This window comes from Balaenoptera ricei, chromosome 10, assembly GCF_028023285.1.
Source record: "Balaenoptera ricei isolate mBalRic1 chromosome 10, mBalRic1.hap2, whole genome shotgun sequence".
Lineage (NCBI taxonomy): Eukaryota > Metazoa > Chordata > Mammalia > Artiodactyla > Balaenopteridae > Balaenoptera > Balaenoptera ricei.
This window is the reverse complement of record NC_082648.1, coordinates 84,044,681-84,057,376: the sequence shown is the minus strand read 5'-3', so window position 1 is coordinate 84,057,376 and position 12,696 is coordinate 84,044,681. Positions and strand designations below refer to the sequence as shown.

Below are 12,696 nucleotides of genomic sequence, written 5' to 3'. Positions count from 1 at the left end.
CACCATCTTATTTAATTCTCACAGTATCCTTGTAAGGTGGTATTTTTGTACCTGTTTTATAGATGAGGAAACCAAAACTCAGAGAAGTTAGGGAACTACCCCAGTGTATAAGCCCTACCTTGTACATTTGTTGTGAAGATGAAATAGGCTGACATATAATTCAGTGCTTGCCCCAGTGCAAGTCACAGAGATGGTAATGGTGCATCCACAAGCAGCAGCAGTAACAGCAGAAGTCGTAATAGTAGCAACATCCTTGTCCTGTCTAGCTTCCATCACTAGCATAATGAATGTCAGTGACAGGGCCAGCTACATAGTTTGCAGGATCCAAAATGTGGGGCCTGGCCAGGGGTGGGGAAGTCAATTTCCCCTTCCCACAGACCCATCACCCCAACCTATGGCAGATGAGAGACTCCCTCCCCTGCCCCGCCAAGGGATAACTATCTCGAGGCCAGGATGCGCTTGGTCTTTGGGTTGGAGGAAGTGAGAGGCCCCTGCTGAGTCATTCACCATGTTGCCCAGCAAACACACTATGAGCTGCTGCTTGGGGCAGCGATGGCCGTTGGCTTGCTTACCCCAAGAAGCCACGGGGTGGATGACCGTCCACACCAAGACCACCCACCAGCACCAGGGGAGGAAGGAGAGTAAGGGCAGAATGAAAGCCAGCCCCTGCCCCACCCTTCTCAATGCCACCTGATTGCCACCCCAGGCAAAGGGCAGCAGCATTTGTGGGGTGATCCAGGGAGGGGCCAGGGGTACCTGGGCAGGGCCCTGGGCAGCAGGAGGTAGGGAACAGACAGCTAAAAACTCATCCTAGGAAGGCAGTATCACATGTGCACTGAGGTTCTAAGCCCCAGCACATGCTCCATAGTCCCATCAGACTTCATTTACAAACACCGATCTGAAGTTAAAATTATTCAGAATTGCAAGACTGCAGAGCATTAAACCAATCTTTGGGCTCTTCTGAAAACTAGGCGCTATGGGACAGCACTAATCACATGCCCGTGAAGCCAGCCCTGATCACAGTGGATATGCAAGTGCTTCAAAAACTTTTAATGCTGTATAAATGTAAAGCATTATTGCTGTAATCACCAGGAGGAAATAATATTAGGCCCTAGCAACTCTGTTGGCTTTTACTTAGTAGCCCCAGATTTGTAAGAACAAAGGAGACCTCTGAGATATTTGTTCTTCCCCCAGGGAAGAAATATGTTCCCAGATATTTCAAGTGACCGTGGTCACGCATTCTGAGTGACAGGGTGAAACCGGAGTTTTCAGGGAGCGTCCTTGCCCTCCCCACAGATCTCCCTTGTAATAGATATGCCAAGGAGGAGATCTGGATTCCTCCTCAGATCAGAATTGTGGATTCTCCCTTCTAAGCAGAAAAAGGAACTCCTGCCCTAGAGCTTCCCACAGCATCTGCTCCCCGCTGCCCACCTCCCCAGCCTCCAGGAACAAGGGGCTCTCTGTCCCATACCTTCTCTTAACTCAGAACTTGAAAAGCTGGGATGTCCCAGTGCCTTGAGTCGCTCCTCAGTCCTGTAGGCCAGGCTGGGCTTCAGCACCCCTCTACACCCATGTTAGGCATAGATTTGATTTCACACATTTCTACAGAGCAGATCTGCAAGAGCATTATTTATATTTATAGGAGCATCCAGTGATTTGGAATAAACCAGTTATTAAACAACTTCTTGGTCTACGTCATAATTAGAAAAAGCAGCTGAGAGAAAGGGGGGAAAATGCAAATTAGAACACTCTCACCCTCCATAGCCACTAGGGACCCATTTAGTGCAAAGTTGTAATTTACTAAATGTTAGCCTAATGGCCTGAAAGAGTTAACGTGGCTTCCCACGCTATTTCCACCCAGAGAGTCATTTCTGCCCTAGGGATACGAGGGCTTACCCTCCCCTCAGTGCAGACGGTGTACAGACATAGCAGCTTAAATGGATTTTCACAGTCCGGCACTACAGACCCCACTTAAGTGTTCATCAGACAGGGGGTGGGCGCAAGTTCCACGAGGGGCTTTCTGCCCCTCCTCACCCCCACCCACACCTGGTCAGAAACTCCTGGGAGCTTACGTTCCTTTTATGCTGGGGTCTTTCCTCCAGAGCCAGTGAGGGTGACAGCAGCGCCACCACCAAGTGTTAGGCTGGGCACTGCTCTGCAAGTGAGGGGGTGTTTCAGGGCAAAGCTGGTATCAGTCACTGTTCTGACATGGCCCCCTTCATAGCATCTTGCCTAATGCAGTAGCTGCGGGGTCATGGGAAAATACATGAGGCTTGGAGTTAGGAATTTTGAATTCCAGCCATGGTTCTGCTGTTTACTAGCTGTGTGCCCTTGAGTAAGTCGATGAACCTCTCAGGGACTCAGTTTCATTATCTACGAAACAGGAACAGTATTAGCCGTACCAACCTCTGGGTTGCTGTTTAGAGGATTACTTGAGATAGCGTGTGAATATATTTTTTCAGCTAGAAAATATCTTATAACTGATCATTTTTTAAGGAGACAGCATGGCATAGAGAAGAAACCATGGGTCTCAGAGCCATACACCCCGGATTTAATTCCAGTGCTCTTAGATCTTGGAAAAATTACTTAACCTCTCAGAGCCTCCATAATTTCTTCATCCGGAAAAAAAGATGGTAATAGAATCATAGTAACAACCCTCCAGGGTTGTTGAGGTAATGCAGATAAAGTCCTAGTACATAGTAGGTACATAAGAAATATGTTTCTTCCCTTCCTGTCTCTTTCCCATTCCCAGAAACATCTTCCACAGGTATGCACTTCTCTTTAGCTCCAGAACCTCAAAGTCAGGCTCCGCTCCCCCCGTGGCTCAGGCAAACTGCTGCAGCCTCATGCTGAGTTCTCTGGCCCCTCTCCTCTGCCTCCCAAGGTGCTGGCAGGAAGAGAGAAGGGAGAACCTGATCTTGAGTGTTGAACATAAACATGTTATTCTGACCTGCACCCATGTGACAAAAGTCCATGCAAAAATTGTTCTTGATGATTTCTTTTTTTTTTTTTTTTTAATTTTTATTTATTTATTTTTATTTTTGGCTGTGTTGGGTCTTCGTTTCTGTGTTAGGGCTTTCTCTAGTTGCGGCAAGCGGGGGCCACTCTTCATCGCGGTGCGCGGGCCTCTCACTATCGCGGCCTCTCTTGTTGCAGAGCACAGGCTCCAGACGCGCAGGCTCAGTAGTTGTGGCTCACGGGCCTAGTTGCTCCGCGGCATGTGGGATCTTCCCAGACCAGGGCTCGAACCCGTGTCCCCTGCATTAGCAGGCAGATTCTCAACCACTGCGCCACCAGGGAAGCCCGGTGATTTCTTAATTAACACTGATTCAGATTCAGTTAAAATTTTTAAAAATTTATAGAGCTGTCCCATGCCCTTGGACGTATTGACCCCACTGGTTTACAGTACCTCTTTAGGTAACTAGCAGAACCCTCATCTTTCCCCACACAAACTTGTTCCTTCCCTGTTTTTTCGCCATATGCCTAATATCCAGAGGTCATCCTGGACTCCACCTTCTCTCTTGCCCTCACCCTCCATTCAGCCACCAGGTCATTGAGATGCTACATCTTTGTATCTCCAGATCCATCCCTGTCCACTTTATCCCCACCCCCTCCCCCAGCCCTTACCTCAGCCCCGTATCATTTCTCATCTGGATTTCTGAAGTGGCTTCCAAAATCATTTTTATATCAGATTGTTTTGAGAATTAAATGAGATAATAAATTTTACATTTGTTAGCATAACATAGCACAAGGCCCCTGCCCCCCAGTAGGTACAAAATAAATGGTAACTATACAAAAGTTTCAGAAAAGAAGTTCTCCCTTAGTTTAAGAAGACTTTTGTAGGAGTAAAAGCCCCAACAATGGGATAGGCTTCTTCTGTTGATAATGAGCTACCTGTCACTGGAAGAGTCCAAGTCTTGTTTGAGTAACTCTTTCACTAGAAGTTATAGAGGAGAGTCAGACATCAGATGGGAAGTTGAGATAAACTGTGTTTAAGTTCCCTTCCAAGTAAGTCAGGACACTTTCAATTACAAGTGCCAGAAACCCAACTCAAAATAAGGAATTTATTGGCTCACGAAAGAGACGAAGTCCAGAGGTTTCAGGCAGGACTGGATCCAGAGCCTTGAATGCTTTCACTGGAGTCCTTCAGTCTCTCACTCCATACTTCCACTCTGCTCCCTCTGCAGTGGCTGCACTCTCGGGCAGACCCTCCCCGCAGGATGGACATTGGCAGCTCCAGGCATTAAGTTCAGCACCCTAGCAATGCCAGTGTCATCGGCTCAGAAACGTCAGTGAAAAGAGTTCCCCTCTTTCCCAGTGTTTCCTATAGAGTCCTGGTCCTGACCCTCCCTGAACGAACTACTGTGGCTGAGTGATGGAACCCTTTGTTAGGCCAGTGGATCACGGGTCCTCTCCATGGTCAGATCTTCTAGGGCTTTCTAGAACTTCATGGCTCAGGGCTGGAGAGGTGGGTCCCCAGTGAAAAATCAGACTATTGGTAACAAAAGTAGAGGGACTGGGTATTAAGCAGGAAAAAACAGTGAATATCAACCGTACCTTCCTATCCTAAGATTCAGTTATTCCAACCCAAAATTATTAATATAATTAACATTAATATAATTGTTATATTAATATTACTATAATCCATATAATGGCATAATTAATCTTTAAATAAACTAGTATTAAAATAATGATTTTAATATGTATTATGTAATTCTTTCTCCCTTTGTCCCTCTAGTATATTTCAGTACTCCTAAGGTACATTACTACAGAATTAGCATAATGACATACCTAATCACCAAATGATAGGCTGTCTTGTCCTCCACAAAATCCTGTGGGGGGAAAAAACTTTATTATGAGTCTACTGTACAAAAAGTCACTCTCCACTCTCAGGTGCGTGGGCACTTCTTCACCTACACAGCTGATAAGCACACCAGAAGGTGCTATGGGAATGAGCTTTGTTATTTAGTTCAATTGATAAGTTGGAGTAGCCTCTTGATTCTGAAGGCTTATGAATTAATACTAGAGTGAACTTAATTCTTTGGTTAAATAATTATTGTGCTCCAGGTATTATGGTAGATTTTTTTACATGGGTGCACACATTTAATCCTTAAATGACATCCTTAAAGAACAATTATCCCTATTTTACAGATGCAGGAACTGAGGTGCACCAAGGTTAGCAACTTGCTTAGAGCCTACAACTAGTAAATTATAGAGCCAGACTTGAACTCAGGTCGGAGCCCACAGCCTTCTTCTGTACATTATACTACCTCCTTAAGGTCTCCAATTACAAGTCTCCACTATGCTGTAAACCATATTTTTCTGAACAAAAAATCAGATCTCATGGTCTGACTCATTTAAAGGGAGCTGTCCTGGGAAAGCTGGAGTGTACAGCCACTTAGTGAAAGAGACATCCAGATCAGATTACTGGAGCATTGTCTTCTCATAGCTAACTTTGAAAGTTGCTGCCAGCGTTGTACACAGCTGTTTGGTTGGCTAAAGGTGTTAGAAGGATGAGGTACTTAACACCTGTGCTGTACGGCTGAGACTGATTCTCAGGGGCTGCTTGTAAGCAAAGTCTGCAAGCGAATGTCTTAGCTCAGGCCTTGAATGTAGTTAGCATCCAGAAGAAGTCCCTAGGTCTAATTCAGAAGACTGGGGCAGAACATTCCTGGCAGATGGGCTTCAGTGTTTACATTCATTCCCCCTGGGTTCCAAGCCTGCTTGCCTTCAGGAAAAAGTGTAGAAGTCTCTTCTGCTCTGGGTTAGCTTGGTAGTTAGACCTGTAAATATGCCCATGGTTAATAGGTAGTCTATAAGTTGTTTTAAATTTACTATCCAAATAAAGGAATTTTTCCACAGCAAAAGTATGATCATGCAATAAAAATAATAAAATCTATGAGCATTGGAAGTTGGCCTATGCCTTACGTGCCTCATTAATGACAAGCAAGCGCTGAGTATAAGGGAGAGCTACGTTGCTTCTGCAGTGGACACACACCGCCAACAGCTACACATGCCCAAACACCACTCAGAGCCTTCCCTAACGCTTACCTCTTGTGGAACTCCTTGATTTTGTCGCTTTGCTGTTACACAGACTCTTTCTCTCTGACACACGTGCCATGCCCTCTATCTACACATACCAAATTTTTTTTTTTTTACAAAATTTAAAGTCCCACTTTCCACATATTAGAAGGTAAAACTCCACAATATCATGATTATAAAGCCATATTCATAGTGCTCCTATCTCTACAATAGCTTAGTTCTGAAATATCTTTCTGCTAGAAACTTGTTCATGCGGTTAAAACGATTTATTTGGGAGTGAGGTTTTCTGAAACTTTTCTATCCTAGCCAGCGGGCCATGTATCATCACACGGTGTGAAATGGAAAATGTGGGCGCTGTCCAGAGTTTTGACCTCAAACCTTCTCTTTCGTAATTATACACGTAGTTCTAGTTGATGGCAGTTCCACTCCCAGGCCCTCCAACTACCAGGAATTAGCTGATAGCAAATCATATTTCTTGCCCTCACCTCTCTCCTCAGCTCCAGATTTATATTCTGTCTGCTTTCTGCATGTGTCTATTTGGAAAGCAACTAAAATTCAATGTCTCAAGCTTTCTTTCAAGTGTTCAATAAATACTCACGTAATTCCTATCTGGGGTCAAGAGCTGAACATAAATTATCGCATAAGCAAGGTCCTTGACCACATGCAGTCTTATGAGGATATCCATAACTAAACAAATAATTACCAAAAAAAAAAAAAAAAAAACCTGATAAATGCTATATTAGAAGAAGCAAAGTTACTATGAGAAAAAAAAGAATTTTCTCTAGGCCAGTGCAGGACAAGGGATGTATTCAAATTTTCCTGGGGTAAGTCACATGTTAGTTGAAATCCATAAGGATTTCCAAAAGGAGTTACCCAGAGAAAGAGTTCCACAAAATTAGAGTTCATCTCTACTTTATCTTCCTATCCCTGAGAACCCAGCTCAGTGTTTGAGATCATAGGCATTCAGTAAATCTTGGCATAATGAGAAGTATTTTTATATCACTACCATTTTTAAAAAATCACTAATATGGTATAAAGGATCACAGGACAGCTCTGTCTAGCAAATACACACACAAATACACAATTTAAAACATGTTCGTTGGTAAGATTGATTCTAAGTTACCAGAGGTTTAGTAAAAAGTCAAAAGGTTCTCAGTCTCTGAATGTCAATACTATGACATAGTATGAGTGTGTTTCATGTTTGGTAATTGCAATCATTGTTGCTTTTGTTGTGGTCATCCATGTACAATGCTTGGTGTCAGTCGATTTATCTCTTGTAAAAATAAAATACAGTGTGTGTGTGAAAAAAAAAAAAAAAAAAAAAAGGTTCTCAGTCTCTCTCACCTCTTCATCACCTTTTAATCCTATTTATATCTGAGACAGCCTTCCTGGACTTTGTTTACTGATCTGAGGTATTTCCAGCTTTAAGCTTTGTATACTTAGCATCATAACTCTGAAGGGTAGAGGCAGCTTCTATTTAAGTAGGTTTGTACCATGCCTGCTTTTTTCATGGTATTTTTAAGGTATTTTTCCTTTGCTTAAAAACGCTCAAAACAATATAGGGGTAAGGAATTAAGAGGTACAAACTATCAGGTATAAAATAAGCTACAAGGATATATTGTACAATTTGGGGAATATAGCCAATATATTATAATAGCTATAAATGGAGTATAACCTTTAAAAATTGTGAATCACTATATTGTACACCTGTAACTTACATAATATTGTACATCACTATACTTCAATAAAAAAATAAAATTAAAAAATGCTCAAAACAAACTAAAACCTGTAAAATGTAATAATGTAGAATACTAAGGTAAGCTAACATTGAGACAAGAAAGATCTTTTGCTTTAATATTCTTAAATATAAGAATATTTCTTCCTCCAAGAATCTCAGAGCAGTTCTGTTAAGGATATAATTCTAGTTGGCTTAAGACCAACAGTCAGAGATGAATCTATTACATCATGGAATCCCATGATTGAAGATCAGTTTTCTTCGTAGTTTCAGGTGCTAAATCTATATAGGTCATTCAAAAAAGGAATGCCTGCCTTTTTGTTCATTGTCTTCCTAACCCAAGAAACCGTCCTCATACTAGATTTGCATGATTCCTCCACATAGCTCCGGATGGAATAATCAACCCTGTTGGCCTTTTCCCTTGTTTTTCTGGAAATTTTACTCAAACATTAAATCCCTTCCTGGTTGGGATTACTAACATTGAAGGTAACAGGTATCTATCCCTATTCTATCTCAGAATTCTAAGACATTTTTATCAGAGTGCATATCCCAATGCTGTGAATGTGAGAGGTGTTGAATAAAGGTTTTTAAACAAAAACATTTTAGCTAACATTTTTGGAGTGCATTTTATGTGCCAGATACTATAGTTAATTCTTTACAATATGTATAAGTTAGGGTTCAATCAGAGAAGCAGAACCAGTGGGAGGTATATACTAGGAGATTTATTGCAAGGACTTGACCCATGTGATTGTGAGGACTGGCTAGGCAAGTCTGAAATCTGTAGGGCAGGCTGTCAGGAAGGGCAGGCTTAAACTCTGGCAGGGGCTGAAACTGCCATTCACAGATGGAGTTTCCTTTTCTTTGGGGAAACCTCAGTTCTGTTCTTAAGGCCTTTCAACTGATTGAACCTGGTTATCTAGGATAACCTCCCTTAGATAAAGTCAACTGATTACCGACGTTACTCACATCTACACAATACCTTTACAGCAACACCGAGATTAGTGTTTGGTTAAGTAACTGGCGACTATAACCTAGCCAAATTGGCACATCAGAAAGACCACCCTACATGGCTAATCTCACTTCCTCCTAACCACAACTCTGTGAAGTCATTTCCTTTATCATCGTATTCATTTTGCAAAGTGGAAAAGTGAAGCTGGGAAAAGTTAAGTAACTTACTCAAGATCACAAAACTACCAAGTGGAATAGCCATTACTTGAACCCACTGGCCTGTTTCCAAAGTTGGGAGCTTAACTATTTGCATAGTACTACCTCCAAACCAATGAATAGATCATTGTAATTCTATTCCTCTAAATCTGTACAGAGGACTCAAATCAGTGTTTTATGTATCTATTTGAAATGCTACCACCATCTTTAGACTTTCTGAGACTAGAATATTCAACATGGTCTTCTGGATAATTTTTTAAACGCAAATTGGAGAATCCCAAATGTTAGTCCTTTCTGATATAAAATTGCTATTCTTAAATAAGCAGTTTATGTCACAAGGGTTGCAATCCTGATGACCTGTAATGGAATGAATGCTTTACATTTCATTGGAGCTATAGGGAGTTTGGAAATTTGCACTGTAAGAGTCTTTTCTAAATTGTCTCATTTTTCAAGAAACAATGTATTACTTAATATAACCAGAGTACTAAAAATCAGTAGATATCCTCCAAGTAAAAGAACACAAGATTATATATCATTTGGATTTTAAATAACATAAATTGGAACTTGACTGATTTTTAGCAAAAAAATAACTGAAGGAAAAAATAATTCTGACACTGAATATCCTGGGGAACCATAGTATCATGGTAAGTGTCTGAACAAATGGCAAAAATTCATGGTTTTGCTCTGCTACTAGTTAGGTTAGGTCGTTGGGCAAGTGAATTAACCATTCTAAGTATCAATTTCCTTTTCTACAATATGAGGGAGTTTTAGAAGGCGATCTCTTACATCCTTTATGCTATTCTAGAACATAAAAATGTCTAAAATTTCAGCTATAAGTAGGCCAAAGAGTAAAAAGTCATTCTTCTGTGAATTATGCTATGTTTTTACTCCAACCAGTAGGAGATTATACTGAAAAGACCTTTAGATTTTAATATGCATACCTGGAGGTCATCACCAAATTTCATTATTGCCATGCTGAAGTTAATTTCCAGGACTACAGTATTTCATATGTGAGCTGATTACGCTGAATGGAGCATCAGTGACAGCCGCTCTGGACAGCAACGCTCCCTCCCAGTTCCCTCAAGAAGAGTTTTCATTAGTCAAGCACAAATGCTGACAGGGAATTAGATTTCCATCATTCTCTAGAGGTGTTTCAGACACAAAATGGCCTACAGCCCCAAATTATTCTACAGTACAGAGGATTCGACACAATACAAAAATGATAGCATAACTCCTTTCTAAAGAGCCTGCAGTTCATCGCTAATAAATGACATCTCTGATAGCCCAATATTGTTACCAGAGAACAAGACCAACAGTCAGAGAAGAGAATGATGCTTTCTTTGGGAAAGCATTCTTTGGTTATTGGGAAATGTCATTCTTTGGTTATTTGCAAGATTGGGAAACTAAGAAAACACCTATTCCACCTCAAGTCACATGTGTTTCAATTGCAGAGTGAGAAATAGAACTGAATGGCCTGACTTCCAAACCCATCAAAAGGTTGCTGATCTCAGAAAACAGACATCCGAACATGCCCCAGACAAGAAGGCAAGGTCATGTTCAGTAAGGAGTACACCAGGCAAGAAGGCAGGTCATGTTCAGTAAGGAGTACACCAGTCAAGAAGGCAGCTCATGTCCAACCTGTTTCGCTTTCTATAGGTGTAAGACAGAAAATCAAAAAGCTTTATGAACCCCTTATGGAAATGAGAAATAGTTTCCATATGGCTAAGGGCTCACACTCTGGAGGTTGACAGGCATGAGTTTATATCCTAGCCCCATCCTTTGCTAGCAGGGTGGCTTCAGAGTATACTGTTGCCCTGAACTTCACCAAAGCAGACAAGGACATGACAGTAGACAAAACGGTGGACATTTAGTGTTTCTTGCTTAAGAAAGTGGATGTTGTCCCATAACTAATAGTTGCACATCTCTCTAAACCTTTTTTTCCATCTGTAAAGCGAGAATAATAATAAAACCTACCTCATAGAGCTGTGAGAATTAAATGAGATAATTCACAGATGTCTGGCGAATAAGTGCTCAGTAAACGTTACCTATTATTTTAAAAATCGATTAACATTTCTATTTCAGTGTCTGATGTTTTGCAGTTGATCAAAATCGTTGTTCTTTGGTTTTAAGGCAATAAGTGCGTATTCAAAAAGTTTAGAAAGAAAATGTGCCCGGAACAACAGGTTGATTATAAGAACCGTTTGGAGTTCATCATGTCATACATTTCCTTAAGTACTTTTATGTAAAGTTTCTTCAGTCCAACCTATTTTTCACAGACTGTTTGGGTGCTGTTACCTTGTGTTCAAACGTTGGTTATCCTCTGTGGGAATCTGTGGTTCGTATCCCAGACTAAGTGGGCAACTCACGCTTTTGGATGGAACGTTGAAACAACAAGGAACTGAAGTGTGTGGGTTGCCAGATACGTTTGTTCGAATGTTATGGTATTAAGCAGTCTGTAAGCCACATACTATTTTTATTTATTTATGGCAAGGAAACACTATTGGCATTAAAAATATATATACGGGAGAAAGGCCTTGTCATTTAAGGTCAGATGTATTATACTTCACTTAATTGGCATAATTTTGAAGAGAAACCTTTGCCCAAGTAAGTTTCTACAACTGTTGGTAGCAGTACAATGGTAACTTACGTGGGAACTGCGGGGGGGGGGGCGAGAAGTGTTTGAATCGTATCAAAATCTTACTCAGAATCTTAACCGCGACCCTCCACGTCTACTGGGGGCCGATCACTGCCCTCTGAGAACAGCTGGAACGCTAGTGGCTCGGGGTGGTGCCACCACCAGTCACCCAAGTTGAGGAATGCTGTGGCTTCTCCTGCGTCGTGAACTCGAAGCAGCTTGGTTAGTGGGAGGAAACTCGAGGTGGCCTCGGGGACAGAGCAGGACTTGCCTTCTCCCCCTCTTCCTCCTCCTGTGCCCAGCGGCGGCGGCGGCAGCGGCCGCCACCGCCGCTGCCGCCGCCGCGCTGGTCACCTGGGCGCCTGCGGAGCTGCCCGGCTGCTGCCTCTGCGGCGGCCCCTCGGAGCGCGAGGAGGGGGCGGCGAAGAGCGAGATATCCATAGAAACGCAGGATGCGCCGGGCGCCGAGCGGGACCTAGTGCGGGAGGAGGAAGCCCCCGCGCGCCGGCAGCCCGCGGCGCTAGGCGCCCTGCAGCCCCCGCGCGCCGCGCCCGAGCCCGCGTCGCTCTCGCACTTAGGGTCCGGCTGAGTGGTAAGCCCTCCCGGGAACTAAGCCAACGCCTCCCACCCGCCCCGGCCACCCACCCGCGGGAGGTAACCGCAGAACAATAGAGAGCGCAGCCGGCCGCCCTGAAGACCGCGCTCCGGGGACGACGCGCCGCCGCCGCGGACGTCGCCGCCTCCCGGGCTGGCGCGCGCCGCGTGGGGCCGGGCGTGTGCGAGGGCGCGCAGCGGGGTGGGGGGCGCCGCGGGGGGCGCGCGCGCGGGCCCGGGGAGCTCGCCGGGAGAGCCCGGCGCTCGGCGCGGCGCGGCCAGGCTCGGCGCCTCTCCCCCCCGTTCCTCGGCGCGCTCGCCCTCGCCTCGCCGCTCGCATTCGCTGGGGGCGCCCAGAAAGATGCTCAGAGGCAACGGCTAGGGGAGCGGAGGTTCCTGCCACATGTCCGCGTCCTCGGGGGCCAGAGCCCGCCAGCCCTCGCGGATCCCGGCTCGCAGCCAGCCCGCGACCGCTGCCGTCGCTAGTGCCGAGGGGCTCGGGTGAGTAGCGGCGTGACTGCGGGCG

The 12,696-nt window shown here is 44.0% G+C and overlaps 1 protein-coding gene across 5 annotated transcripts in view; it reads left to right on the top strand.

The window, feature by feature from the left end:
• ANKS1B (ankyrin repeat and sterile alpha motif domain containing 1B) overlaps positions 1-12,696 on the top strand; it is a 1,156,005-nt gene that overhangs the window by 993,603 nt on the left and 149,706 nt on the right. The window lies entirely within an intron of this gene.